Here is a 6,329-nt window from a genome sequence, read left to right as displayed (position 1 = left end):
TTAGAAATGGACATGATGTCTAAGACATAGAAATGCTTATTATGGGTTCACTTGATGTCACTGAAAAGATGCACATGGGTAACGTGCAGGCCGTCCAGCTCCGAGGTTTATCTCCTCACCTCGAGTCTGCGACACTCTCTCCGTGTCCTCTCAGATAAGGGCGCGCACATTTCTGCACGATCTTCTAAATTACAAAGAGTGATTCACAAAACAGAAGCTCACAAAACACTCATCACAAACCAAAAATGGCTCCACTGAGCGTCAAACTGTCACCAGAATTTACTGATAATCTAAAGACTCACAGAACTCATTTTGTCTCATTGTGTCTTAGTTTGAGACATAAGTGCATGATCATAATACTGTGTAGTTAGATGAGACAGAGCTGATGCTTGCTCTTAATTATCCTCTTCATGTTTCCCGAGCCTCAGCAGTGGAAGCTACCATGGATAGAAAGACTATGACTCATCTTAAATCTCAAATCTTTGTCTCCAAAGAGCTGCTGATGTGTCCGATATGATCCACAAGCTTAAACTAGGATTATAAGTACTGGTGGTGGTCAGAGGGCCCGGTGGCGCCAGTGTCCGGCAGCCTCGGCTCTGTTAGTGCGCCCCAGGGTGGCTGTGGCTACAATGTAGCTGCCATCACCAGTGTGTAAATGTGTGTGTGAATGGGTGGATGACTGGATATGTAAAGCGCTTTGGGGTCCGTAGGGACTAGTAAAGCACTATATAAATACAGGCCATTTACCATTTACCATTCTTTGACTCTTGTTTTTCTTGGTTTTTGTTCTTCTTATTTATCAGGCTCTCAGTAATCTTAGTTCTCCCTCCCTCAGTGTTCATTTCAGCCTGTGTTTAGTTTCTGTTCCCGTGTCCCACGTTTCATCGTTTCATGTCGAGTCAGCCCTGTCTCTCTGTTTCCTGTGTCTCCCCAGTCAGCCCCGCCTCCCTCGGGCACTCATGTGTGATACAGAGTAATAAACCTGACTACATTTGCTACACTCTCTTTATTACCTGTTACTTTAAAATTCATACACTAATTGTCAAAGGAGCTTGCATAGAAAAGCGTCTGGACTTCTTTAAGTTACTTGAAGACGTTTCACCTCTCATCCGAGAAGCTTCTTCAGTTCTTTTTTTTTTTTTTTTTTTTTTTTTGTCCCGTTTGGATCTATAGCCATCAGAATTGTTGTCTTGAGGCCAAGAAAGTTGCCAAGCGGATTTATTTTACCAAGTGGATCATCATGGCCTTGCCATATTGGTCCATTTGGTTGACCTTTATTATAATTATGAATTTATTTTATTTTCAGTTGCAAACGGGACAGACATGACTGTGGGATAGGACAGGGAGAAAGAATGAAAGAAAGAGAGGGAGAGAAAGAAAGAAAACCAAAGGGGAGAACAGACGGTGAAAAGGGGGGGAAGAGAGAAAAAAAAACAAACAACAAACAAAACTCCTGGGTCACCTGTATGGAGAAAAAAAAAAACAGAGGAGACAGCAAACAACAAAGAGCAACATAATAATAGAAAAAGAAAAAGCACCATCACAATAAACTAGCTAGTCATAGATATCAATAGTTACTAAATAATAAACGATATTGTGCAGCACGCAAGATAGACAGCGCACAGTGTGCTTTGAGGCAGCAGCCAAGAAAGCTGTAGTTCGCGTCTGTGAATACCCATGTGTACACCTGTGTGCATACCTGTGTGGATCAGCATGCTTGCATTCCAAAGGTTTCTCCATGTAATGATCTGCTAGCTTCTTCAGTTCTAAGGTCAAATGGTGGAGAGTCCCAGATATAAACCTAGTGGGAGTGACCCCCCACAGAGGGACAAAAGGACCCCCTGATGATCCTCTAATCGCCTGAGCCAAGGTGTGAAACTGGGTGTGGGTCCCAATCAGCCAGAGTTTCGGGTGAGTTCATTGTGAAACCTGGCCCCACCTTATCATGCGATTTCCTGAGGTCAGATGGCCCAGGATGTGAGTGGGCATTAAGGCTTCTGGGAAGGGATCTCAAAACTGGATTATTGATGGCAGAGAGTTGGTGTCGTAAACCACCGCCTCTGTTCAAAGATGGTCGCTCACAGTGGACATAGATGCTTCTTTCACTCCTCTTTCAAACCATCTGTCCTCTCTGTCCAAAATGTGAACATTGGCATCCTCAAAAGAGTGTCCTTTATCCTTAAGATGCAGATGGACTGCTGAGTCTTGTCCTGTGGAGGTGGCTCTTCTATGTTGTGCCATGCGCTTGTGAAGTGGCTGTTTGGTCTCTCCAATGTAGAGGTCTGGGCATTCCTCGCTGCACTGTACAGCATACACCACATTGTTAAGTCTGTGTTTTGGCGTTTTGTCTTTCGGGTGAACCAGTTTCTGTCTGAGCGTGTTGCTGGGTCTGAAATGCACTGGGATGTCATGCTTGGAGAAAACTCTCCTGAGTTTTTCTGATACACCGGCTACATAGGGGATGACAATGTTGTTGCGTCTGTCCTTCTTATCCTCCCTCGCTGGTGTCTGGTCTTCTTTTCTGTGCCTCTTTGCTGACTTTAAGAATGCCAATTTAGGATAGCCGCACGTTTTGAGTGCTTCCTTTACATGTGTGTGTTCCTTCTTTTTTCCTTCAGGCTTAGAGGGAACATGTTCTGCCCGGTGGTGTAGGGTCCTGATTACTCCAAGTTTGTGCTCCAGAGGGTGATGGGAGTCAAAGATTTTAAGCCTTTTAAAGATATTTTTAAACAACAATGAGTTACAATGTATTTTAACAAGGAATTCAAATGTATAAAATTTCCCCCAAAGTAACAAAAAAATAAATAAATAAAATTGTGCACAAGTAGAAAATTGGTCTTCTTAAGTCCAAATGGTAGCAGTGGGGCCCGTGACGAAACAGGTGTATCCCAACAGAGTCCGATGAGGAGTGTGTGTGTGATTGTGTTACTTGTTTTGGTTTTTTTTGTTTTTTTTTGTGACTCCTTTTTTTTTTTTTTTTTTTTTTGTCCCGTTTGGATCTATAGCCATCAGAATTGTTGTCTTGAGGCCAAGAAAGATGCCAAGCGGATTTATTTTACCAAGTGGATCATCATGGCCTTGCCATATTGGTCCATTTGATTGACCTTTATTATAATTATGAATTTATTTTATTTTCAGTTGCTACAAACGGGACAGACATGACTGTGGGATAGGACAGGGGGAAAGAATGAAAGAAAGAGGGGGAGAGAAAGAAAGAAAACCAAAGGGGAGAAGAGACGGTGAAAAGGGGGGGAAGAGAGAAAAAAAAAACAAACAACAAAAAAAACTCCTGGGTCACCTGTATGGAGAAAAAAAAAACAGAGGAGACAGCAAACAACAAAGAGCAACATAATAATAGAAAAAAAAAGCACCATCACAATAAACTAGCTAGTCATAGATATCAATAGTTACTAAATAATAAACGATATTGTGCAGCACGCAAGATAGACAGCGCACAGTGTGCTTTGAGGCAGCAGCCAAGAAAGCTGTAGTCCGCGTCTGTGAATACCCATGTGTACACCTGTGTGCATACCTGTGTGGATCAGCATGCTTGCATTCCAAAGGTTTCTCCATGTAATGATCTGCTAGGGAGTGTGGGGAGCCACAGCCCTGTCCTTTATGGTATCAAGCAGGTATGGAGGAGATCAAAACTCCAGACATCCAGAGGCCCCCAGAACACAAGAGACCAAGGAAGACCAACAGAGGGGCAGCTGCACCACTGTCCCAGTAAGAGCTAAGGAGAGTCCCAGATGAGGGCTCATTCAGCAGCCGCGGAGCAGAAGCCAGGGGGAGTTGCAGTGATGCGCCCGTGAGCTCCGCCGGCAGCCAGCTGTGCCTGAGTGAGCTGTGCCCCCAGGCCGAGAGGCCGGGGGCACCCCACCTCCGAAATGGCCCGAGCGAGCCCCAATAAGCGGCCGCCAAGGAGTGAGCTGGTGTGTACCCGGACGCCCACCCCCAGATACAAAGAACCACCAACGCACCGACACCTGAGGGAGTCCGCCACCGGCAGGGGAAGTGGTGGTGGGTGGAGATAGGCCTCCAAACCTTGGAAGGCCCGAGATGTCCCCAGAGAGGTGGCGTCTGATACCAAACCTGACAAACATACAGGCACACACAGACACAAACATCCATTCCCACCCTCATGCTCTCATGTGCACTTCACACTCAACCGACGTGGAGACTGACATAAAGAGACGCTGTATACATGATCACACTCCCCAAGCGTACTCTACAAACCGGGTCTAGGTACCCCTGCCCTTGGAGGGGGGAACCGCACCCAGACCCAGGTGGTGTTACCATTTTCCCTGCGGTGGGGAGAGGCAGACCGCCCCGACTCCGCAGCAGCAGGGAGGCCCCACACCCCAGACCGCAGCCGGACGGCCAACTCCTCCTAGCCCCCCCGCTCCAGCAGGCCGCAGAGAACGGGGGTGAGAGAAGACTCCAAACCTCCCTCCACCCGCTCATAGTAGTGTTGATGCATGTGTGTTCTAAGGTGCAATTAAAACCCAGGAGGGCATGGAGCTACCTGCCAGAGAGCAGCAGGTAAGCGCATAGTCCCTCCTGTTAGCCCTCAATGTCTACATGTATTTAAAATTGAGAGGTGGGCAACGATGCCAGGGGTGAGGTGTACACCCTGATGGTAACTTGGACTCCGTGTATTGTGCCCACCCCCAAGATCCTATATGTATGTGTAATGAGGGTGTGAGTAATGTGAATGTCTAAGTTGTGGGATAAAATTGAGGCAGAGGCAGCCAGAAGGGAACAGAGGGGGGGGGGGGGGGGGGGTAGCCTCCTCTGCACCCTGGTGACATACCCCTACTCCAAGGCCCTGCATGTGTGGGTGGTTGTGGTGGAGCGGGAGGAGGGAGGCAGCTGGAGATGGGGAGGGAAGGAAGGGAGGGGCAGGTGACCCCTCCCTGGGGCCAGCTCCCCCGCTGACCCCAGTAGGCACTCCCACACTCCGCGACCCGCCAGGGAAAAGGGGGCCCAGGCCCATCCAGACCGGGGCCCAGCGCAGCAGCGCCCCCCGGCCCCACAGAGCCCGGGACAGTCCACCCAACCCCACCACAGAGAAAACTGCACCCACCCCACCATCCACTCGTCTTCCAGACTACATGAGACAATAGACGCCCAGGCTGAGATCTTCCTCCACCTCTCCTGTATCTCCCCCTCCTGCAGAGAGTTCCTAAGGGGAGGAAAGCTCCTGCAAGGTGTGACAATCTCCCCCACCGGTTGAAGAGCCCCACAGGCGGCTCGACACACCGGCGGCACCCTGCGCCAGGGATGGGCCCCCATGCACCCACCCGCCCACAACCCCGGCAACACACAAACCAGGACCCAAGGCCCCGAGGCCCAGCCAGGGCCCCGGCCCAGAGATGGAGCGCCCCCAGACCCTCACGCCCATCCCGGACCCACCCAAGGGCAGACAGGCTACCAGGTCAGTAACCCACGTCCATCATCACAGACCCTCCCCTAGCCCCGCTGCACGCAGCCACGAGGAAATAGTCAGAAAAGAGCCCCCAACCGGACATGACCGCTACCCCGGGTGGAGCCCCCCAAGGAAGATGCCTCCGGGGAACCCCCCGACGCCCTAAGCCTGACGATTGTGTTACTTGTACAGAAGAGGGTTAAAGTCCATCAGTGTGTGAATGAGTGTATGCATATCGCCTCCTTTGATCTCGGGTACTATCCAGTGAACACTGGAACACTCTGGGATCTGAAATCACCAAACTGGTCCTTGGATTGGTCCCATATAAAAACCTGACCTATAAACAAGGTCAAACATGTCACAACCAGTTTAAGGAAAACCCTCACAGATTAAACTAAAGTAGTGATACGCTGCAGGAACTACAGATCAGCTATCATCACTTCAGTCAAGCTGTACAACATTCAAAGGTCAAGGTTCAAAGTTCACAGGATTAAAGTTCATTTGTAACCTGCAGTAATATTAAAGATTTCCCACAAGGCTTCAAATATTCAGGAACTATAGTCACATTTAATTCATTTTCACGGTATTCACATTCATTACATCCATCAGAAATAACTCACTTTATATATAATCACAAAGAAATAAGTGTATTACTCTTTTTAAGAACTGGAGTAATCACAAATGCTCCTCAGAAACTGAACAAAGTGCAAATAATCAGTTTCAATAACATGTAAACACAAGAACTCAGTCTATGAACAGGAGCATTAAAATGCTTAATCCTCTTTGTACCACAGGCCCAATAGTGCAGGTGGAGATACACTCAAACATTACTGAGCATCTAAAATAACCAGCTGACATCAGTATCAGCAAGCCTGCTTATCTCCCATAAAACTTTCACAGG

This window comes from Rhamphochromis sp. 'chilingali' (assembly GCF_963969265.1).
Source record: "Rhamphochromis sp. 'chilingali' genome assembly, chromosome: 1".
Lineage (NCBI taxonomy): Eukaryota > Metazoa > Chordata > Actinopteri > Cichliformes > Cichlidae > Rhamphochromis > Rhamphochromis sp. 'chilingali'.
Note: the sequence above shows the minus strand (reverse complement) of the source record.